We start from the raw sequence: 25,144 nt of genomic DNA on the forward strand, positions 1-25,144 counted from the left end.
ACATCATTGATGTATACAGAGAAGAGAGTCGGCCTGAGAATTAAAGCCTGTGGCACCCCCATAGAGACTGCCAGAGGTCCGGACAACAGGCCATCCAATTTGACACACTGAACTCTGTCTGAGAAGTAGTTGGTGAACCAGGCGAGGCAGTCATTTGAGAAACCAAGGCTGTTGAGTCTGCCGATAAGAATGTGGTTATTGACAGAATCTAAAGCTTTGGCCAGGTCGATGAATACAGCTGCACAGTATTGTCTCTTATCGATGGAGGTTATGATATCGTTTACTACCTTGAGCGTGCCTGAGGTGCACCAATGACCAGCTCGGAAACCAGATTGCATAGCAGAGAAGGTACAGGTACGGTGAGATTTGAAATGGTCGGTGATCTGTTTGTTTACTTGGCTTTCAAAGACCTTAGAAAGGCAGGGTAGGATAGATATAGGTCTGTAGCAGTTTGGGTCTAGAGTGTCTCCCCTTTGAAGAGGTGGATGACCGCAGAAGATTTCCAATCTTTTGGGGATCTCAGACGATACGAGAGGTTGAACAGGCTAGTAATAGGGGTTGCAACAATTGTCTATCCCGGCTGATTTGTAGGGGTCCAGATTTTGCAGCTCTTTCAGAACATCAGCTATCTGGATTTGGGTGAAGGAGAAATGGGGGAGGCATGAGCAAGTTGCTGTGGGGGGTGCAGGGCTGTTGACCAGGGTAGGGGTAGCCAAGTGGAAAGCATGGCCAGCTGTAAAAAAAATGCTTATAGAAATTCTCAATTATCGTGGATTTATCGGTGGTGACAGTGTTTCCTAGCCTCAGTGCAGTGGGCAGGTGGGAGGAGGTGCTTGTATTCTCCATTGACTTTACAGTGTCCCAGAACTTTTTGGAGTTTGTGCTACAGGATGCACATTTCTGTTTGAAAAAGCTTGCCTTTGCTTTCCTAACTGCCTGTGTTTATTGGTTCCTAACTTCCCTGAAAAGTTGCATATCGCGGGGGCTATTCGATGCTAATGCAGTACGCCACAGGATGTTTTTGTGCTGGTCAAGGGCAGTCAGGTCTGGAGTAAACCAAGGGCTATATCTGTTCCTGGTTCTACATTTTTGGAATGAGGCATGCTTATTTAAGATGGCGAGGAAAGCACTTTTAAAGAATAACCAGGCATCCTCTACTGACGGAATGAGGTCAATATCCTTCCAGGATACCCGGGCCAGGTCGATTACAAAGGGCTGCTCGTTAAAGTGTTTTCGGGGGCGTTTGACAGTGATGAGGGGTGGTTGTTTGACCACAGACCCATTACCGACGCAGGCATTGAGGCAGTGATCGCTGAGATCCTGGTTGAAGACAGCAGAGGTGTATTTGGAGGGCAGGTTGGTTAGGATGATATCTATGAGGGTGCCCGTGTTTGCGGATTTAGGGCTGTACCTGGTAGGTGCATTGATAAGATTTGTGTGAGATTGAGGGCATCAACCTTAGATTGTAGGATGGCCGGGGTGTTAAGCATGTCCCAGTTTAGGTCACCTAACCGCACAAGCTCTGAAGATAGATGGGGGCAATCAATTCACATTTGGTGTCCAGGGCACAGCTGGGGGCAGAAAGTGGTCTATAGCAGGCGGCAAGCGGCAATCATCTCAACAAACTGTTGGTCAAAGATTGATGAATTAGTCCAGCATTAAGGTCCCAATTATAATCATAAATCCAGGTAGTTTTAAGTCCTTAAGAAGAAGGGGTCGCTTCAGTAGTCAATGTGGACTAGGCAATGTTCCACGGTTGATTTAGGCTACTTCTTGGGCCTTGAGTCCTTCTGTCTCTCACTCCTTCTGAGACCAAAAATTTGCCACATAGTCGGCATATTTTTTCGTACCCTGTCCTTGGATCTGGAAGGTGGTGTAATCCCAATGGAGCGCGGGGAGTACTCGGAATCAGGTACAGAATCAAAGATGTGGGTCTTGCTCTCATGGGCGACGCCCAGCTTCGCAGGGAACATCAGAGAGTATGTGATGTTTTTGGCAGCCAATTCTCTCTTGATCCCGTCGTAATCTTTTCTCTTCTGCAACAACGCTGCAGAATAGTGATTGAAGATAGACATGCGCTTGTCCTTGTAGAGTAGTTCTCCCTTGGTTCTCGACAGCATTATCTCGTTTCGTTGAGAAGGCGCGATGATAGCGCTGGTTCTCTGTGTGTCCTTTGCTCCTGGCCTGCTCTGGGCTGCAGGTGCCATTCTGTGGGCCCTCTCCGTGACAGCATCGATTTCCAAGACCTCCCTCGGCATCGTGTCCACAAATGTAGACAATTTCTGCACCCTTTCTGCACAAAAATGTAAACATTAATACGCCGCGAAAAGTTTTCCAACAAGTCTCCCTTCTTTTGCAATTCCTCTACTTGGCCCATCAAGTAATGAATAGCCTGATCTTGTTGCTTTTCGTCATGTTCTTCATTTTCTTTTCAATGTGGGTCATCTGTTTATAATTTTTCTCCAGAGTAGCCTTCATGCCATCAATAGAGATTTGCATTTTGCCGAGTGAGGTGGCCGTTTTCCTCGTCAAAATAACTTCTGTTCTGCCCTGAGAGATGAACCTCCGCCATCTCTGTCTCTGTAGTGTTAGAGCAACATCCAGCTAAATCTACACTTCAATGTTTTCCAAAGTGGTGTCTGTTTCTTGCCTGACAGGTGAAGCTGTGTCCAGACAAGTCTGACTAATCAAGATATCCAGTGATCAGCTGCATCTACCCCAGCATATGGTTTAGATACATGGTATCTTTACCTTCCCCTCTCCTGCATCGGCAAGCAGATCCAAGGCTGTCTTTATCCAGCCAGTCTCTCCACACCCATGGCTCCTGCCTCATCAGGCAGGATCAAGGATCAAGGAGGGAAGGATCAAGGGAAGGATCAAGGAGGGAAACGGCGGGCATTTGACATATGTTCAGATGTAGTGCTGGTCTAAATCCATGGGAAATATTACACTGTGCAAATGATATCTCTGAGGCTTTCCCACTCCCACTCGTCCCCACTAATTCAGTCCATCTCGGTCTTTGTCTCCCGTCCTCATCCCCCGAAAGTTTGAAAAGTTGCACTTTCAGAGACTAATGATGTGAGCACAGTTCAGAACTTAAAAAAAACAAGATTCGATTTTCCACTCGCTTTATCTCTTTTTACAGTGCCTGGAACATCTCTTCCATTTTTTCCTTTAGTAACGATTCAATACGTATCTAGTTCCATGGGCTGCTATACGATACAGAAACAATACGTTTTAGTTTGAAAGGATTTGGTAAGATTTGGTTTGATTAGAGGAACAAATCGATGCGATACACTGCGATAAACATATTCATTTTCCATTCTAAACTAAAATCGGCTGCTGATGGAGCTCATGAGCTGGGCCTCTGAGCTGGTTCTGTTTAAGCTAACGTCTGTGTGTTTGTGTGTGCCGCGTGCATGCATGCAAAAGTGAAAAACCATTTGGAAGTTTTGACCAACTTGGAGTGAGCTTCTCTTCTTTTCCTGCTTTAACCATGCAGTGTGGGTAGCAAAAGTGATCGCTGTCCTTGTTATGAAATCCTCAAATTTGCCCTGTATATCTAAGAATGACATCTCCTTCTTGGTCAAAGAGCCTTTACACAGCCTGGAGGTGTGTTGGGTCATTGTCCTGTTGATAAACGAATGATAGTCCCACTTAGCGCAAACCAGATGGGATGGTGTATCGCTGAGTAGCCATGCTGGTTAAGTGTGCCTTGAATTCTAAATAAATCACTGACAGTGTCACCAGCAAAGCACCATCACACCTCCTTCATGCTTTACAATGGGAACCACATATGCAGAGATCATCTGTTCACCTACTCTGCGTCTCTCAAAAAAAAACTCACATTTTGACTCATCAAACCAAAGGACAGATTTTCACTGATCTCATGTCCATTGCTCGTGTTTCTTGGCCCAAGCACGTCTCTTCTTATTATGGTTGTCCTTTAGCTGTGGTTTCTTTGCAGCAATTCGACCATGAAGGCCTGATTCACGCAGTCTCCTCTGAACAGTTGATGTTGAGATGTTTCTGTTACTTGAACTCTGAAGCATTTATTTGGGTTGCAATTTCTGAGGCTGTTAACTCTAATGAACTTATCCTCTGCAGCAGAGGTGACTCTGGGTCTTCCTTTCCTGTGGCGGTCCTCATGAGAGCCAGTTTCATCATAGCTCTTGATAGTTTTAGTGACTGCACTTGAAGAAATGTTCAAAGTTCTTGAAATTTTCCACATTGACTGACCTTCATGTAATGATGGACTGCCATTTGCTTTGCTGTTTTTGCCATAATATGAACTTGGTCTTTTACCAAATAGGGCTATGTTCTGTGTACCAATCCTACCTTAGCACAACACAACTGATTGGCTCAAAGGCATTAAGAAGGAAAGAAATTCCCACAAATTAACTTTTATCATGGCACACCTGTTAATTGAAATTACTTAAAATCAAATTTTATTTGTCACATCTGTCGAATACAAGAGACCAATAGACCTTACCGTGAAATGCTTACTTACAAGCCATTAATCAACAATGTAGTTCAAGAAATAGAGCTAAGAAAATCTAAATCAAAAAGAAAAAAATCTAAAAGTAACACAAGAAATGAATATAACAATAACAAGGCAATACACAGGGGGTACCGGTATCGAGTCAATGTGCGGGGCTACAGGTTAGTCGAGGTAATTTGTTAAGTGACTATGTATAGATAATGAACAGCGAGTAGCATCAGTGGGGGAGGGTGAATTTAAATCGTCCGGCCATTTAATAAATTGTTCAGCAGTCTTATGGCTTGCGGGTAGAAGCTGTTGAAGAGCCTTTTAGTCCAAGACTTGACGCTCCGGTACCGCTTGCTGTGTGTGCGGTAGCAGAGAGAACAGTCTATAATTGGAGTCTTTGACAATTTTTGGGGCCTTCTTCTGACTCCGCCTAGTACATAGGTCCTGGATGTCAGGAAGCTTGGGCAGTACGCACTACCCTCTGTACCGCCTTACGGTCAGATGCCAAGCAGTTACCATACCAGGCAGTGATGCATCCGGTCAGGATGCTCTCGATGGTGGAGCTGTAGAACATTTTGAGGATCTGGGGAGCCATGCCATATCTTTTCAGTCTCCTAGGGGGAAAAGGCATTGTCGCGCTCTCTTCACAACTATCTTCGTGTGTTTGGACCATGATAGTTCGTTGATGTGGACACCAAGGAACTTAACTCTCGACCCGCTCCATTTCAGCCCCGTCGATGCTATTGAGGGCCTGTTCGGCCCTTCTTTTCCTATAGTGCACGATCAGCTCCTTTGTCTTGCTCACATTGAGGTAGAGGTTGTTGTCCTGGCACCACACTGGCAGGTCTCTGACCTCCTCCCTATAGGCTGTCTCATCATTGTCTACGATCAGGCCTACTACTGTTGTGTCGTCAACAAACGTAATGATGGTGTTGGAGTCGTGCTTGGCCACGCAGTCGTGGGTGAACAGGGAGTACAGGAGAGGACTAAGCACACACCCCTGAGGGGCCCCAGTGTTGAGGATCAGCGTGGCAGATACATTGTTGCCTACCCCTACCACCTGTGGGCAGCCCGTCAGGAAGTCCTTGATCCAGTTGCAGAGGGAGGTGTTTAGTCCCATAGTCCTTAGCTTAGTGATGAGCTTTGTGGGCGCTGTGGGTGTTGAATGCTGAACTGTAGTCAATGAGCAGCATTCTCACATAGGTGTTCCTTTTGTCCAGGTGGAAAAGGGCAGTGTGGAGTGCGATGGAGAGTCTGTCCTTTGTTTATCTGTTGGGGCGGTATTGGGAATTGGAGTGGGTCTAGGGTTTCTGACGTAATGGTGTTGTGAGCCATGACCAGCTTTTCAAAGCACTTCTTGACTACCGATGTGAGTGCTACGGTCCGGTAATCATTTAGGCAGTTTACCTTCGCTTTCTTGGCCACAGGGACTATTGTGGTATGTTTGAAACATGCAGGAATTACAGACTTGGTCAGGGAAAGGTTGAAAATGTCAGTGAAGACACTTGCCAGTTGGTCCGTGCTCGCTTTGAGTACACGTCATGGTAATCCGTCTGGCCCCGCGGCTTTGTGAATGTTGACCTGTTTAAAGGTCTTTACATCGGCTACGAAGACCGTGATCATGCAGTCGTCCAGAACAGCTGATGCTCTCATGCATGCTTCAGTGTTGCTTGCCTTGAAGTGAGCATAAAAGGCATTTAGCTCGTCTGGTAGGCTCGCGTCACTGGGAGCTTGCAGCTGGGTTTCCCTTTGTAGTCCTTAATAGTTTTCAAGCCCTACCACATCCGAAGAGCATCAGTGCCGGTGTAGTAGGATTCAATCTTAGTCCTCTATTGATGCTTTGCCTGTTTGATGTTTTGTCTGAGGGCATAATGGTATTTCTTATAAGCGTCCGGATTAGTGTCCCGCTCCTTGAAAGCGGCAGCTCTAGCCTTTAGCTCGGTGCGGATGTTGCCTGTCATCCATGGCTTCTGGTTAGTATATGTACGTACGGTCACTGTGGGGACAACGTCGTCGATGGACTTATTGATGAAGCTGGTAATTGAGGTGGTATACTCCTCAATGCCATTGGATGAATCCCGGAACATATTCCAGTCTGTGCTAGCAAAACATTCCTGTGGCGTAGCAGGTGACTACCTCATTGATTCCAGGTGACTACCTCATGAAGCTGGTTAAGAAAATGCCAAGAGTGTGCAAAGCTGTCATCAAAGCAAAGAGTGGCTGCTTTGAAGAATCTCAAATATAAAATATATTTTGATTTGTTTAACCTGTCTAGGATCAGCGTGGCGCTAGCGGCACCCCCCCCCCCCCCCCCCCACTGAAAAACCAGTGCCGCGAAATTCAAAAAAAATATTTTTTTAAAATATTTAACTTTCACACATTAAAGTCCAATACAGCTAATGAAAGACACAGATCTTGTGAATCCAGTCAACATTTCCGATTTTTAAAATGTTTTACAGGGAAGACACAATATGTAAAGATGTACATCTATTACCTAAAAACACATTAGCATAATCCACCATCTTTTATTTGTCCACCAACACCAGTAGCCATCACCAATTCGGCTAAACTAAGATATTTATAGCCCCTAACCAACAAAAAAACTCATTAGATGACAGTCTGATAACATATTTATGGTATGGGATAGGTTTTGTTAGAAAAAAGTGCATATTTCAGGTATATGGCATAGTTTACAATTGCACCCACCATCACAAATGGACTAGAATAATTACAATGAGCAACGTGTTTACCTAACTACTAATCATCAAACATTTCGTAAAAATACACAGCATACACGAATCGAAAGACACAGATCCTGTGAATACAGACAATATTTCAGATTTTCTAAGTGTCTTACAGCGAAAACACAATAAATCGTTATATTAGCATAGCACATAGCACATAGCAGCCCAGCATTGATTCTAGCCAAAGTGGGCGATAACGTCAACATCGCCAAAAATATATTAATTTTTTCACTAACCTTCTCAGAATTCTTCAGATGACACTCCTGTAACATCATATTACACAATCCATATAGAGTTTGATCGAAAATGTTTATATTTAGCCACCAAAATCATGGTTAGACAATGTGAAATGTAACTCAGCTGGTCAGAATTTGTCCTTGCGCCACTTAGACAGTGATCTACTCTTATACATAAATACTCATAAACGTGACTAAAAAATATAGGGTGGACAGGGATTGATAGACAATTTAATTCTTAATACAATTGCGTTATTACATTTTTTAATTTATCCTTACTTTTCAATACAGTTTGCGCCAAGCGAAGCTACGTCAAAAAACATGGCGTCCTAAGCCACTAAAATGTTTCGACAGAAACACGATTTATCATAATAAAAATGTCCTACCTTGAGCTGTTCTTCCATCAGTATCTTGGGCAAAGGATCCTTTCTTGGGAGAAATCGTCTTTTGGTGGAAAGCTGTCCTCTTGCCATGTGGAAAAGTCAACTGCGTTCGGGATGAACTGAAAAGCGTGCCCAACTTTTCACATCGTTGCAAAAATAAATGTCCCAAAATCGCACTAAACGGATATAAATTGCTATAAAACGCTTTAAATTAACTACCTTATGATGTTTTTAACTCCTATAACGAGTGAAAAGATGACCGGAGAAATATAACAGGCTAAACTAACGCTTGGAACAGGTGCGCGCCGGTGTCCACTTTGCTCATGACGCAGCTCCCAAAGAATGACTAGCTTCAGGGTTTTTTCATTTGTAGGGCCTGTGAACGTGCAATCGACCCCGTTGGAATCGTCATCACGTAAAGGCATCCAGGGGAAGACGTAAGAAGTGTCCGTATAGTCATAGCAACGACAGTGCCCTTTTAAATGACTTCAGAAGAGTGGCCAACATTTCTCAAATCTGACTCCATGTCAGGGAAATTGCTGTAGAATGGGCTCTGTTCCACTTAGAGACAAAATTTCAACTCCTATAGAAACTATAGACTGTTTTCTATCCAATAATAATAATAATATGCATATTGTACGATCAAGGATTTTGTGGGAAGCCGTTTAAAAAATTAGCCACATTAGCATAAGTAGTCTAAACAGCGCCCCCATCCCCAACAGGTTAACACTGTAGCTTATGCTTTCAGTGCTAGATTAATTATCTGATCCTTTGATTGGATGGACAACATGTCAGTTAATGCTGCAAGAGCTCTGATAGGTTGGAGGACATTCTCTGGAAGTTGTCATGATTACTGTGTAAGTCTATGGAAGGGGGTGAGAACCACGAGCCTCCTAGTTTTAAATTGAAGTCAATTTACCCAGAGGAGGACGGAAACTAGCTGTCCTCCTGCTACACCATTGTGCTACCCTACAGAATGATGTTGGGGCTACTGTAGACATTCATTGCAAAACTGTATGTTTTAATCAATTATTTGGTGACGTGAATATATTTAGTATAGTTTTATCTAAAAAAAGATAACTTTTTTAATGTTTCACTATTTTTATGAAACTCACTGAGGAGGATGGTCCCTTCCCTTCCCTGTTGTAGGATCAATGACTGTCAACACAACAATTACATGCTTAGTTCGACACTGAAGGAGAGGACGCAGTTGTCACAAAGGGTGAGGTATTTTCGGAAGGTAGAAAGTAATTTGAGCAAAAAAATCTGTGAACCAGCGATTTGGAACATTTGACTCGATTTCTTGGCCAATGCATGCTACATTTTGACCAGTTTGGGGTCTCGTAGACCAATGCACTCGTCTGCACTCGTATCTTAAACATTTGAACATTTGAACATGGTGAATCGTTACATCCCAAACCTCTTAGAAAAAAATATGCTAAATAGAAGCATATAGGGTTCTCTGTTTTGTCCCCTTAGGGCAACCCTTTTTGGTGGGTTCTTCATTGAACCCCCTGTGTATGGTTCTGCCTAGAACCCTCTATAAAGGGTTCTACCAATAACCATTTTATAATCTCAAGGTTCTTGCTAGAACCCTCTATGAAGTGTTCTAGCGAGAACCATTTCATCTTTGGAGGGTTCCTCCTAGAACGATCTTTCAATGGTTCCACCAACCTTATTAGCATTTAAAATTACGTTATTTATGACAATAATTACATATACCATAAGGCCTTTCTTTGAGGGCCTAGTTATACACTAACACAGTGGTGTTAGATAACTCCTGGTTTACAGGCCACATCAGGTCAACTGGAACAACCATCCCAGTATCGGGTCCAATGAATCCACAGAATGGATTAGTTTGTTATTTATCTTAGTGTAGCATATCATTAATCAACCAATAAATGTACATGCAAAAACAGACATTAAAACAAACAATTCTGAATATCACCCTGCAGTAGAGCATGCTGGGAAATATGGCTCTATGAAGATAGAACCCTTCTTGCCTTCCAAAGAATCATCAAAGAACCATTTATTCCAAAAATGTTTTTTTAGGATGTTAAAGGTTCTAGGTAGAACCCTTTGCCTTACAAAGAACCCTTGTATTCAGATCAAAGCGGTTCTTGGTAGAACGCTATCCCTTTTTTCTACGAGTGCAGTAAAGGGCATATTGCTTAATGTCAAATGATGGAAAACATGCATCGAAACGGGAAGGGGACGAGACCAAATGTCTTCTTTGCTCTGCTCTTTTGTCTCCTTCAGATCTGGTTTGCCTTTGTCAATGGATTCTCTGGTCAGGTTCTGTTTGAACGCTGGTGCATCGGCCTGTACAATGTGGTGAGTGTTTATCCACATTTATCCACATACTCTCCTCTCTCCATTACTGTGAAAGAGCCTGTTTTATAATTCCCCTCCCCTGTTGCTCTCTGGCAAGAAAACCCATTTGCTGTGGCACCCCAGATGTGTTCCCCTTACTGCAGGACCATATCATCATATCCTGAGACATTTCCCATAAATTTATGACCTGCTGTTAAGTCCATATTCCCCTCGTGCCCCGAACTATGTACTGACTGTGGAAAGAACAACAGCCCCCCAAAGAGTGTAGTTAGCGAAGGTGGTCATTTGTGAATGATAAAGGAACAGGTTGAATAGAGCAGCACACAACCAGCTCTGGGCAACAGATGTCCCACAGGGTCCGGTTTTGGATCTAACGAATCTATGTTTCCTGTCTGTCAAATGAAATGAGTGAGCGGGCGGAAAGAATGTGTATTTTAACACTGCAACGGAAAATGTGAATAATACATTGTTTCGGGTTTCAACGAGGTGACGTGTAGCTTTACACCCTCTGTTAAGGATATACCCAAGTCCATAAACAAAAGCGAGTGAGGGAAGTGAGAGGAGAGACGTGGCCCGCACACCGTTGACGGAACGCTAATGGCAGTGATTTCATCGCCGACCAAGAAATTAGAACATAGTCACCGCTCTGGCGTTTTTTTTAAAGCGACAACAGTGGTGGGCTATTCTTTCACGTTACCTAAAATGCAGGGAAATTCCACCGGCTCTGTGGTAGTCTGTCGGAGGCAGTGGGATGCTCGGCACCCTGAATGAGAAACGATGCAGTGGAGCATGTCCTCCTGCATCCCACCAGCTCCAGCCTGCAGTCTGGAGCCTGCAGATGGGCCAGTGGGGAACTCACACCACTGACCCGTGTAAGAAATTGTAATAGAGACTGGAAACTAGTAATAACTACATTTCAACATAAGTCATCTTTTATACATAAGTCATCTTTTATACAAAATACACATACTCCTCTTTTCTCTTGGACATATGCTGGACTTATTAAGACACCAACTACAGACACATAATTCCCCTCCCCCATGATAACCACAGACACACACACCTCAGGGTTGGAGCTCAAGACAAAGAACTATCTCAGGAACCAATGGAACGTGGACACCAGGCCTGTTCAGGACTACCCAAGACCCAGATCGACCAATTGGAAGGCCAGACTCGCAGATCAACCTACTTTGCTTGTTGTCTATATAAGACTGTACAACTGTGGAAACTACCTCTTTCCAGACGATTTCATACAAATCAGACAGAAAGAGCCGTGCCGCACGCTTTGCCTAATATCTTTACACTTGAATAAATCTGCCTTATTATACAATTATCCACCTCGTCCTATTGTCTCCTCTTGTTCTCCTGTCAACAGTAAACGTTTTACTAACACCCGCAGAGTCCCCACTCTGTTCTCTCATTCCTTTCTCTCTCTCTCTCTCTCTCTCTCTCTCTCTCTCTCTCTCTCTCTCTCTCTCGCTCTCTCTCGCTCTCTCGCGCGCTCTCTCGCGCTCTCTCGCGCTCTCTCTCGCTCTCTCTCGCGCTCTCTCTCGCGCTCTCTCGCGCTCTCTCTCGCTCTCTCTCGCTCTCTCTCTCTCTCTCTCTCTCTCTCTCTCTCTCTCTCTCTCAGCAGCTGCAGAGTGAAACGTTACAACAGCACATAGAAATTGCACTAGCTCCGCGAAAATACCTGCTAACTAGTCAAGGGCGTCGCAGATGTTTGTCTGAGATGGCTTTTGCATATGAATGGAGTGTGTCGAATCAAAATAAATCTCCAAAAGTGCTACACGCTCAACAGCCTCCACTCAATAGAATCAGGGCGAGTCATAACTTCAGCATATGGCAATCAATGCAAAAGATAAGCAAAGAAAAGTTTTTTGTTTTCAATAGGCTGTGTTCACTGTTTACAAAACAAAAAACAGTTTACAATGTTCAGAAATGTGGGATGAACTGGCCATGAACTGTCTAATGGACAATGATGTATATGAGAGGCTTTGAAGCCACTTATTGGTCATATTGGCACTCCAAAGTAGGAGTACACCTCCATAGGAATGAATGGAATTCTACAGTATTTCAATTACATATATTTAAGTATTTTTGTTGTTGTGGTGGGGACAGTAACATTAGTCATCTAAAAAAAAAAGTCATGTATGGAAAATGTTTTTATATATATTTTTTTTAATATATGTTTAGATCACATAATATTATTTCAAAGTATATATTAAGGTGTCTGTAATAGAATAAACATGTAGACATTAAATCATTCATTTCTATAGCTTCCAAAATATTTTTTCCAATGGTGAGGAAGTGCCAAGATGGAGGCGTGGTGGCTTTAACATCTAGTGTATAAATCATTTGCTAATGGACCGGATTAATTGTATCTTATGTATCTTAATTGTATCTGATCCTTTTCTTGGTATTGTTTGGCCCATAGTAAGCAAACTGTTTCTTTCCAGACTTTTCCCACATTTTGTTACATCACAGCCTTATTCTAAAATAATTTAAATTGTTCTTCACACAATACCCCATAATGACAAAGCAAAAACAGGTTTTTAAAAACCCTTTACTCAGTACTTTGTTGAAGTACCTTTGACGGTGATTACAGCCTTGAGTTTTCTTGGGTATGACGCTTCAAGCTTGGCACACCTGTATTTAGGGAGTTTCTCCCATTCTTCTCTGCAAATCCTCTCAAGCTCTGTCAGGTTGTATGGGTAGCATCGCTGCACAACAATTTTCAGGTCTCTCCAGAGACGTTGGATCAGATTCAAGTCCGGGCTCCGGCTGGGCCACTCAAGGACATTCACAGACTTGTCCCGAAGCCACTCCTGCATTGTCTTGGCTGTGTGCTTAGGGTCGATGTCCTGTTGGAAGGTGAACCTTTGCCCCAGTCTGAGTTCCTGGAACAGGTTTTCATCAAGGGTCTCTCTGTACTTTGCTCCATTCATCTTTCCCTTGACCCTGACAAGTCTCCCAGTCCCTGCCGCTGAAAAACATCCCCACAGCTTGATGCTGCCACCACCATGCTTCACTGTAGGGAGGTTTCCTCCAGATGTGACGCTTGGGGTTCAGGCCAAATAGTTAAATCTTGGTTTCATTAGACCGGAGAATCTTGTTTCTCATGGTCTGAGAGTTCTTTAGGTTTCTTTTGGCGAACTTCAAGCGGGCTGTCATGTGTATTTTACTGAGGAGTGGCTTCCGTCTGGCCACCCTACTATAAAGGGCTGATTGGTGAAGTGCTGCAGAAATAGTTGTCCTTCTGGAAGGTTCTCCCATCTCCACAGAGGTACTCTGGAGCTCTGTCAGAGTGTCCATCGGGTTCTTGGTCTGACCAAGGGCCCTTTTCCACCGATTGCTCAGTTTGACCGGGCGGCCAGCTCTAGGAAGAGTCTTGGTAGTAACAAACTTCTTCCATTTAAGAATGATGGAGGCAACTGTGTTCTTGGGGACCTTCAATGCTGCAGACATTTTTGCGTACCCCTTCCCCAGATCTGTGCCTTGACACAATCCTGTCTCTGAGCTCTTTGGACAATTCCTTTGACCTCATGGCTTGGTTTTTGCTCTGACATGCACTGTCAACTGTGGGACCTTATATAGACACGTGTGTGCCTTTCCAAATCATGTACAATCAAATTGTTGAAACATCTCAAGGATTATCAATGGAAACAGGAAGCATCTGAGCTCAAATTTGAGTCTGATAGCAAAGGGTCTGACTACTTATGTTTTTTTTATTTCTAAAAACCTGTTTTCGCTTTGTCATTATGGAGAATAGTGTGTAGATTGATGAAGGAAAAAAATATGTAATCCATTTTAGAATAAGGCTGTAACGTAACAAAATGTGGAAAAAGTCAAGGGGTTTGAATACTTTCCAAATGCACTGTATACTGTGCTGTGAAAAAGTATTTCCCCTTTCTGATTCTCTTTTTTTTTCTTCATATTTCTGACAGAACGTTATCAAATCTTCAACCATAACCTAATATTAGATAAAGGGAACCTGAGTAAACAAATAACACAAAATGTTGATACTTATTTCATTTATTTAATTAACAAAGTTATGCAACGCCCAATGCCCCTCTGTGGAAAAGTAATTCCCCCTTACACCCAATAACTGGTTGTGCCACCTTTAACTGGTTGTGCTCTGTATCAGAGAATTCTAAAGGAGAATGTCAGGTCATCCATCCGTGAGCTGGAGCTGAAGCGCAGCTGTGTCATGCAGCAGGACAATGATCCTAAACACACAATAAAGTCTACATCAGAATGGCTGGAAAGCAACACATTTAAAGTTCTGGAATGGCCTAGTCAAAGTCCAGATCTAATCCCGAATTGAGATGTTGTGGCAGGACCTGAAACGAGCAGTTCATGCTCGAAAACCCACAAATGTTGCTGAGTTAAAGCCGTTCTACATGAAAGAGTGGGCCAAAATTCCTCCACAGCGATGTGAGACTGATCAACAACTACAGGAAGCGTTTGGATGCAGTAATTGCAGATAAAGGCGGCACAACCAGTTGTTGAGTGTAAGGGGACAATAACTTTTTCACACAGGGGCGTTGGGTGTCGCATAACTTTGTCACATTAAAAAAGTATCAATATATTGTGTTATTTGTGTTTATCTAATATTATGTTTTGGTTTAAGATCTGATCAAATTCAGTGTCCAAAATATTCAAACATTTTGAAAATCAGAAAGCGGGCAAATACTTAGCTGAATAGGCCATCATTAGTGTCCGTGTTTTCACTAATGCAGTAATGAAATCAATTATGTCTTATGAAGGTCCTTGTGATTAGGAAAAGCCTGGCTTTCATTAGGTTACTCACTGAGGAACGATAAGACTGTTTCCCCATCCGAAGTTGTATCTGATAGCATCTTTGCTAACAGGCTTTTAGTTGAGTCTACTGGTCTTTTGAGTTTACTACCTTTATCCTCACTTCTGGGTTTTGTGATGGGAAATGTTGAACAATGCAAAACAGTGTAGTTTAATTTGACATGTGTGTTTGTGTGTTTAGATTTTCACCGCTCTGCCTCCTCCCACTCTGGGAATATTTGAACGCTCATGCAGGAAAGAGAACATGTTGAAGTACCCGGGACTCTACAAAACCTCCCAGAATTCCATGGGCTTCAACACCAAGGTAGGTCTTGTGTCTGAACGTTAGAGGAACATTGTCTCAACGATTCCTTCATTTTCTGTCATTCCACTTTTACCCCTCATGTTGTTTGTCTGGGCCACATTTCCATTCATAGTGTAGTAAATTCTTAAGTATTTTCTAAGCTTAAATAGGTTTACTAAGGTTTACTTAGCATCAAAAAACAACAAGGGAGATATAAGACTGCAATCAACCAGCCGTTTTTTTCCCTTCTAACCTCTGTTCTGTCTCCAAATTGACATCCTTTACACACAATGGAGACGAAATGCTCCAAACTGATTTTAGGTCAGTCTAATGACAGAGAGTGAATCTGCTCATCTGTCCCAATTGGTCTGTGTCTTACGCGTGGGGTCTCTCCACATAATGATCACCAGTCTTACCAGGTGCAGTGGTCAGAGGGTGTCTGCCTGCCTGTCTCTCTGTCTATTGGGGGGGGGGGGGGGGGGGCTGTCTGTTAGCTTTCCCCTGCTGTCTGTTAACAAAGATGTCTCCCCTTCTCCATGCATGCCCCCATTCTACGGCCTTTAACCCCCCCCCCCCCCCCATCCACGGCACACCTAGCCCCCTTACTTTACAGGCGTGGAGACCCGGTTAGTGCCGCATGGAGACAGAAAAAAAAAATAAGGCCTGAGTGGCCATGGAGGTCAGGGGCGACAGGGGGAGTGGGGAGATAGCGGGCCAGAGAGAGGGGCGGAGGAGGGGGAAGGTTAAAGGGAGAGAGTGTGCTCTGCTGTGAGGATGTGATGGCATAAACTGTGGGAAATTATGATTGTTTTTTAAGCAATGGGCTGTTTGAACTGGAGGCCTTCTGCCTGGTCGGGATGGCTTAGCCTAAGTACTGTAAATAAGATAACCCCAGTCTACTGGTCTCTCCCCAGAGAGTTAGTCTGCATGGGGTCAGTCACCTCACAGTTAGAGTTGACCCATGGACCTCAGCCGGCATGTCCCCCTCACAGCTTTTATTTCTGTTTGGGTGAGAGAAGGGCTCCATATGGCCAAGTGTTATATGACCCTCCAGGGAATAGCAGGGTGACATTGTGCAAGGCAGGCCGCAGTCTCAGTTTTGTGGTTTCAAGTCGCCCTGCAAATCAAGACTGTCAAAAAAACGGACTTGTTGATTCAAATTGGTTTTCCTCCATTTTCGATTGACCCCTTGCTAAAGCCCTGTAATACCTGGAGTTTGTTCGACTTGTCCAGGTCACCGTGGTGTTTTCACAGGCCTGTCAACTCTTTCCCTCTGAAAAATTTCCATGCCTCATGGCCCGAGGCAAGGTGCGAAAATCCAGCAGGAATTTGCCCGAAACCCCTTTCTTTCTGCACGCCTGTCTCTTTTGTACACAACAGATACTGTCTGAGCGAATTAGGAGGTGAGAGAGAGAGGGCCAGGGAAGGGTGTGAAATATTTCAGGCGTTGCCGCCTGCACCACTGTGTCCTTTCATTTTTAATTGCATTTTCCTGACACTTAAGTCACTCTAATAAACCTCAGTCCCCCGATGTGGCCCCCAGTAATTACACCGCCTCACCATTTCCCTCCATTTACTCCTCCCCCACTCCCTCCTCTCCTCCCTCGCTTTGCGCAACAGCATTAAAGAGGAAGGACAGGAAATATTTGGCCCGATATAAACGGCATCCTTTCATGCTTTTTTAAGCAATTAGGTGCAGCACAATGGGCCCGAATCTTTTAGCCAGGGCACGAACATGGACAGGCCGGCATTCATGCCAGAGTTCTTAGCAATCTGCCGGGATACAGCAGTGGGGGGAGGGGAGTGAGGCTTCACTATGACAAATGATTATGAACATTTATTGATTTAATTAGCATTCATTAGGGTGCTGGGCATTTATAAAGGCTTATTGTTCCACACTGGGTTGTGTTGGGGCAGAGTGAGGAGGGTGATGTGAGGTGGGGTTATTGTTCCACACTGGGTTGTGTTGGGGCAGAGTGAGGAGGGTGATGTGAGGTGGGGTTGTTGTTCCACACTGAGTTGTGTTGAGGAGGGTGAGGTGGGGTGGGGTAGGGGTGGTGGATGCAGGGACAGAGGGGAAAGTTGTAGGCTACTTGCCAGTTGAGGCTAATTGGGTTTAAATGTGTAATTGTAACATTGGAGATAATCTATAACACATTGAACCACAGAGATGGGGGGGGTGAGGAGGGGTACATCCATCGGATGTAGTGATCACAATATACTAGCCATATCAAAGTTCCAAAGGCTGGGCATAATATTGTGTATAAGAGGTCATACAATACGTTTTGTAGTGATTCCTATGTTGTTGATGTGAAGAATATTTGTTGGTCCGTGGTGTGTAATGACGAGCAACCAGACGTTGCACTTGACACATTTCTGAAATGTCTTATCTCAGTTACTAATAAGCATGCACCTATTAGGAAAATGACCGTAAAACCTGTTAAATCCCCGTGGATTAATGAGAAATTTAAAAATGGTATGGTTGAGAGGGATGAGGCAAAAGAGAGGTCAGGCTGCAGAACCGATAGGCAAATGTACTGCAAATTGAGACATCATGTGACTAAATAAAAATAAGAAATTACACTATGAAACAAAGGTAAATGATATACAGAATGATAGTAAAAAGCTTTGGAACACCTTAAATGAAATTTGGGTCAAAAAGGCAAACTCGGCTCCATTATTCATTGACTCAGATGGCTCATTCATCACAAAACCCACTGATATTGCCAATTACTTTAATGATTTCTTTCATTGGCAAGATTAGCACATTAAGGCATGACATAACAGCAACAAACTACACATCCAAGTATATTTGACCAAATTATGAAAGTTTACGGAAATTCCGTAAAGTAAACGTGGAAGAAGTGACAGAATTACTGTTGTCTATCAACAAGCGGACAATATTGCCACTCCTATTTGCCATATCTTCAATTTAAGCCTACTAGAAAGTGTATGCCCTCAGACCTGGAGGGAAGCAAAAGTTATTCCACTACCTGTTACGTTCGTTGATGGAAGGATCGGACCAAGATGCAGCGTGGTAGGCGTACATTTTTATTTAAGAAATGAACACTAAAAAAACAAGAAAGATAAACGACACGTAAAGTTTTGTAGCGCTAACACAGCAACTATACAAAAACAAGTTCCACAAACGAAGGTGGAAAAAAGGCTGCCTAAGTATGATCCCCAATCAGAGACAACGATAGACAGCTGCCTCTGATTGGGAACCATACTCGGCCAACAAAGAAATATAACACATAGATTGCCCACCCTAGTCACACCCTGACCTAACCAAATAGAGAATTAAGAAGGATCTCTAAGGTCAAGGCGTGACACTACCTAAGAATTGGAAATCCCCCTTAACTGGCTCAAATAACCGACCAATCAGCCTGTTACCAACGCTTAGTAAACCTTTGGAAAAAAATGTGTTTGACCAGATACAATGCTATTTTACAGTAAACAAATTGATAACAGACTTTCAACACGCTTCTAGGGAAGGACATTCAACAAGCACACCACTTACACAAATTTTGATGATTGGCTGAGAGAAGTTGATGGGGGCTGTTTTGTTAGACTTCAGTGCGGCTTTTGACATTATTGAACATAGTCTGTTGCTGGAAAAACGTATGTGTTATGGCTTTACACCCCCTGCTATATTGTGGTTAAAGAGCTACCTGTCTAACAGAACACAGGGGGTGTTCTTTATTAATGGAAGCCGCCAACAAAATCCAGGTAGAATCAGGAATTCCCCAGGGCAGCTGTCTAGGCCCCTAACATTTTTCAATCTTTACTAACGACATGCCACTGGCTTTGAGTAAAACCAGTGTGTCTATGTATGCAGATGACTCAACACTATACACGTCAGCTACTACAGCGACTGAAATGACAGCAACACTTAAAGAGTTGCAGTTAGTTTGAGAATGGGTTGCAAGGAATAAGTTAGTCCTAAATATTTCAAAAACTAAAAGCATTATATTTGGGACAATTTTTTATTTTTTATTTTATTACATTTACATTTAAGTCATTTAGCAGACGCTCTTATCCAGAGCGACTTACAAATTTTATTTCACCTTTATTTAACCAGGTAGGCTAGTTGAGAACAAGTTCTCATTTGCAACTGCGACCTGGCCAAGATAAAGCATAGCAGTGTGAACAGACAACAACACAGAGTTACACATGGAGTAAACAATAAACAAGTCAATGACATGGTAGAAAAAAGAGAATCTATATACAATGTGTGCAAAAGGCATGAGGTAGGCAATAAATCGAATAATTACAATTTAGCAGATTAACACTGGAGTGATAAATCATCAGATGATCATGTGCAAGAAGAGATACTGGTGTGCAAAAGAGCAGAAAAGTAAATAAATAAAAGCAGTATGGGGGTGAGGTAGGTAAATTGGGTGGGTAGTTTACAGATGGACTATGTACAGCTGCAGCGATCGGTTAGCTGCTCGGATAGCAGATTTTTAAAGTTGTTGAGGGAGATAAAAGTCTCCAACTTCAGAGATTTTTGCAATTCGTTCCAGTCGCAGGGGGCAGAGAACTGGAAGGAAAGGCGTCCAAATGAGGTTTTGGCTTTAGGGATGATCAGTGAGATACACCTGCTGGAGCGCGTGCTACGGGTGGGTGTAGCCATCGTGACCAGTGAACTGAGATAAGGCGGCACTTTACCTAGCATAGCCTTGTAGATGACCTGGAGCCAGTGGGTCTGACGACGAACATGTAGCGAGGGCCAGCCGACTAGGGCATACAGGTCGCAGTGGTGGGTCATATAAGGTGCTTTAGTAACAAAACGGATGGCACTGTGATAAACTGCATCCAGTTTGCTGAGTAGAGTATTGGAAGCTATTTTGTAGATGACATCGCCGAAGTCGAGGATCGGTAGGATAGTCAGTTTTACTAGGGTAAGTTTGGCGGCGTGAGTGAAGAAGGCTTTGTTCCGGAATAGAAAGCCGACTCTAGATTTGATTTTGGATTGGAGATGTTTGATATGAGTCTGGAAGGAGAGTTTGCAGTCTAGCCAGACACCTAGGTACTTATAGATGTCCACATATTCTAGGTCGGAACCGTCCAGGGTGGTGATGCTAGTCGGGCGTGCGGGTGCAGGCAGCGAACGGTTGAAAAGCATGCATTTGGTTTTACTAGCGTTTAAGAGCAGTTGGAGAACATCTGCTATCTGGATATGGGTAAAGGAGAAGCTGGGGAGGCTTGGGCGAGTAGCAGCGGGGGGGGCGGGGCTGTTGGCCAAGGTTGGAGTCGCCAGGTGGAAGGCATGGCCAGCCATTGAGAAATGTTTGTTGAAGTTTTCGATTATCACGGACTTATCAGTGGTGACCGTGTTATCTAGCCTCAGTGCAGTGGGCAGCTGGGAGGAGGTGCTCTTGTTTTCCATGGACTTTACAGTATCCCAGAACTTTTTGGAGTTAGAGCTACAGGATGCAAATTTCTGCTTGAAAATGCTGGCCTTTGCCTTCCTGACTGACTGCGTGTATTGGTTCCTGACTTCCCTGAACAGTTGCATATCGCGGGGGCTCTTCGATGCTATTGCAGTTCGCCACAGGATGTTTTTGTGCTGGTCGAGGGCAGTCAGGTCTGGAGTGAACCAAGGGCTATATCTGTTCTTGGTTCTGCATTTTTTGAACGGAGCATGCTTGTCTAATATGGTGAGGAAGTAACTTTTAAAGAATGACCAGGCATCCTCGACTGACGGGATGAGGTCAATATCCTTCCAGGGTACCCGGGCCAGGTCGATTAGAAAGGCCTGCTCGCAGAAGTGTTTTAGGGAGCGTTTGACAGTGATGAGGGGTGGTCGTTTGACCGTGGACCCGTGGCGGATACAGGCAATGAGGCAGTGATCGCTGAGATCTTGATTGAAGACAGCAGAGGTGTATTTGGAGGGCAAGTTGGTCAGGATAATGTCTATTAGGGTGCCCATGTTTACGGATTTAGGGTTGTACCTGGTGGGTTCCTTGATGATTTGTGTGAGATTGAGGGCATCAAGCTTAGATTGTAGGACTGCCGGGGTGTTAAGCATATCCCAGTTTAGGTCACCTAACAGAACAAACTCTGAAGCTAGATGGGGAGCGATCAATTCACAGATGGTGTCCAGGGCACAGCTGGGAGCTGAGGGGGGTCGGTAGCAGGCGGCAACAGTGAGAGACTTATTTCTGGAGAGATTAATTTTTAAAATTAGAAGTTCGAACTGTTTGGGCATAGACTTGGAAAGTATGACTGAACTTTGCAGGCTATCTCTGCAGTAGATTGCAACTCCTCCCCCTTTGGCAGTTCTATCTTGACGGAAAGTGTTATAGTTGGGTATGGAAATCTCAGAGTTTTTGGTGGCCTTCCTAAGCCAGGATTCAGACATGGCAAGGACATCAGGGTTGGCAGAGTGTGCTAAAGCGGTGAGTAAGGCAAACTTAGGGAGGAGGCTTCTGATGTTGACATGCATGAGGCCAAGGCTTTTTCGATCACAGAAGTCAACAAATGAGGGTGACTGGGGACATGCAGGGCCTGGGTTTACCTCCACATCACCCGAGGAACAGAGGAGTAGTAGGATGAGGGTGCGGCTAAAGGCTATCAAAACTGGTCGCCTAGAGCGTTGGGGACAAGGAATAAAAGGAGCAGATTTATGGGCGTGGTAGAATAGATTCTGGGCATAATGTGCAGACCAGGGTATGGTGGGGCACGGGTACAGCGGAGGCAAGCCCAGGCACTGGGTGATGATAAGAGAGGTTGTATCTCTGGACATGCTGGTCTCAATGGGTGAGGTCACCGCATGTGTGGGGGGTGGGACAAAGGAGGTATCAGAGGTACGGAGAGTGGAACTACGGGGTCCATTGCACACCAAAACAATGATAACTAGCCTGAACAACAGTATGCAAGGCATATTGATATTTGAGAGAGACATACAATAAGGCATAAAGTGATTGCAGGTCATGATTGGGAGAGCTAGCTAAAACAACAGGTGAGGTAACAGCAGCTAGTCAGCTAACACAGCAACAGAAGGTAAAAATGGCGACGACTGGGCAGAGAGGGTCGGATTAACTACACACAGATCCTGAGTTAAGGCACAGAGCCGACAGATAAAACACAAATAAACAGAATGGAGTACCATGAATTAATGGACAGTCAAGCAGGCATCAGCTATGTAGCCAAGTGATCATAGTGTCCAGGGGGCAGCCGTAGATGGAGCAGTGAGGCCTCCACTAAGCTAGCACGCGTTTAAAGTTAGTAGCCCGGAGGGTGGTCTGCTCAGACGGAGGGGGTCTGCTCAGACGGAGGCCGGTTGAGGGCACCGGTTGAGGGCACGTCTGCAGACCAGACGTGGTCGTGTCGACAGAGAATCCAAGCCGGATAGCGATGGCGAAAGAGAGGTTGTGAATTGTAGAATTGTGTTTGCTAACTGGTGCTAGCTTCCTGGCTGCGCTAGCTGCAAGATAAGCTAGCAGTTAGCAGACCGGGGCAGGCAAGTTAGCCTTTGGGGGACGTCGCGATGGGGGGGGGAGTCTGTTTTTGCCTCTTCGTGCGGTGACGTCGATAGACCAGTCGTGGAATTAGTAGGGTTCCAGGTAGCTCTAGGTAGCTAACAGGCCTAGTAGGTTAGCAGAATGGGCCTTCAGCGGGCGTCACGCCTGAGGGGCCTGTTGGAGTCCTCGGGCAGATTATGTCGGTATTCCAGTCGTAGAGGATCGGCGGGGTTCCGTGCTCCGTACCGGCAGTAAAGGGGTCCGAATATTGTAGCCCAGGAGTGGGCTTCAGTGGTAGCACAGGAGCCCTAGCCGGGCTAGCTTCAGGCTAATTGGTGCTTGCTCCGGGATGGAAACGCTAGCCAGGAGTGGTCACCCGGGATTGTGGTTAGCTAGTTGCGAAGATCCAGATGAAAATGTTCAGAGTTTGCGGTAGGAATCCGGGGATATGGAGAGAAATAGGTCCGTTATGCTCTGGTTTTAGTCACGTTGTTCGAACTAGCGAGAGCTTTCCGAGCTAAAGGTTAGCTGATGACCGCTAGCAATGGTTTGCTAACTGATAGCTGGTAGGCAGTTAGCTGGCTATCTTCAGTAGATGGATTCCAGATCAGAAGTAAATAGAAATACTTTAGAAAAAAGCAGATCCACGCCACATTGGGTGAGGCGGGTTGCATGAGAGTATTTAGAAGTTGAGGTTTAAGAAAGTGTTTTTAAAAGATATGCGAAGAAAAAGATGTAAAAAGATATATACAAGGGACACGGGACACGACAGGACAAAGACGTCTACACTGCTACGCCATCTTGGAACGACAAATCATTCACTAAACCCTAAACCTCAACTAAACATTGTAATGAATAATGTGGAAATTGAGCAAGTTGAGGAGACTAAACTGCTTGAAGTAACCCTGGATTTTAAACTGTCATGGTCAAGACATATTGATACAACTTTAGCTAGGATGGGGAGAACTCGGTCTATAATAAAGTGTTACTCTGCCTTCCTAACAGCACTATAAACAAAGCAGGTCCTACAGGCCCTAGTTTTGTCGCACATGGACTACTGTTCAGTCTTGTGTCAGGTGCCACAAAGAGGGACTTAGGAAAATTGTAATTGGCTCAGAACAGGGCAGCACGGCTGGCCTTGGATGTACACAGAGAGCTAACATTGTCAATCTCTCCTGGCTCAAAGTGGAGGAGAGAATCACTTCATCACCACTTGTATTTATGAGAGGTATTGACATGTTGAATGCTCCGAGATGTCTGTTTGAACTACTGGCACACAGCTCCGACACCCATGCATACCCCACAAGACATGCCATCAGAGGTCTCTTCACAGTCCCCAAGTCCAGAACAGACTATGGGAGGCACACAGTACTACATAGTGCCATGACTACATGGAACTCTATTCCACATCAAGTAACTCATGCCAGCATTAAAATTTGATTTAAAAAACAGATAAAAATACACCTTAAGGAGAAGCAGGGACTGTGAAGCAACACAACATAGACATATGCATGCAAACACACAATAACATACGCACTATACACACATGTACACATGGATTTTGTGTTATAGATATGTGGTAGTAGAGTAGAGGCCTGAGGGCACACACTTAATATGTTGTGAAATCTGTTATGAAGGTATTGTAATGTTTTTAAAATGTATAATTGCTAATTTTGCTGGACTCCAGGAAGAGTAACTGCTGCCTTGGCAAAAACGCATTAACTTCAATAAGCCGGTCGGTTTTATAATTTGTCTTAAATTAGAAATTGTGTCTTCATAGACCAATTTTATGAAGTTGACAAGAGTGCTTTTTACGGAAGTGTGACATTCAATTGGTATTGTATCCTGCCAAACATGTATTAAAAAGTGAACATCTTGAGAGAGTAAAGTGATTTTTTCCCCCAACTCAGAATGTGGCTCCTTGCTGTTTTATAAAAATCTATTTAAAACTTTTCAGAATAACAGAGCAGTGAATGGAGCAGGGTAGGGGAACAAGGGGGCATGAATACAGACTTTTTTGGAACGGTTGATTACACGGCCATTTCATGCTACATCATCCTTTAGTGTTGTGTTTGGTGACATCTGTGCATAATGTACATTTGAATCAGTGTTTTTAGAAAAAGGACTATTGATTTAAACGTCTCATCCAAGGTCCACACACACAACAACAACGCGCACACATACTGTAGAGTCGCCTGTGTGGAAACGCACTACGCATATACACACACACACTACTGTTTTCTTACTTTCCCAGCTTCTTATGAATTACCGTAAAAACAAGTTCATCCACTTCAAACTTCTCTGTCTTTTTAGATTAATTTCTGCTTTCTGCTCTTAATTTATTTTTGTGCCATCTTAAATTCACATATGAAAGACTTTTGAAATTGA

At 44.0% G+C, this 25,144-nt stretch overlaps 1 pseudogene; it reads left to right on the forward strand.

Moving 5' to 3' along the window:
* Nucleotides 1–25,144, forward strand: part of LOC129867187 (phospholipid-transporting ATPase IA-like) — a 152,555-nt pseudogene that overhangs the window by 90,174 nt on the left and 37,237 nt on the right.

Source organism: Salvelinus fontinalis, chromosome 2 (assembly GCF_029448725.1).
Source record: "Salvelinus fontinalis isolate EN_2023a chromosome 2, ASM2944872v1, whole genome shotgun sequence".
NCBI classification, from domain to species: domain Eukaryota; kingdom Metazoa; phylum Chordata; class Actinopteri; order Salmoniformes; family Salmonidae; genus Salvelinus; species Salvelinus fontinalis.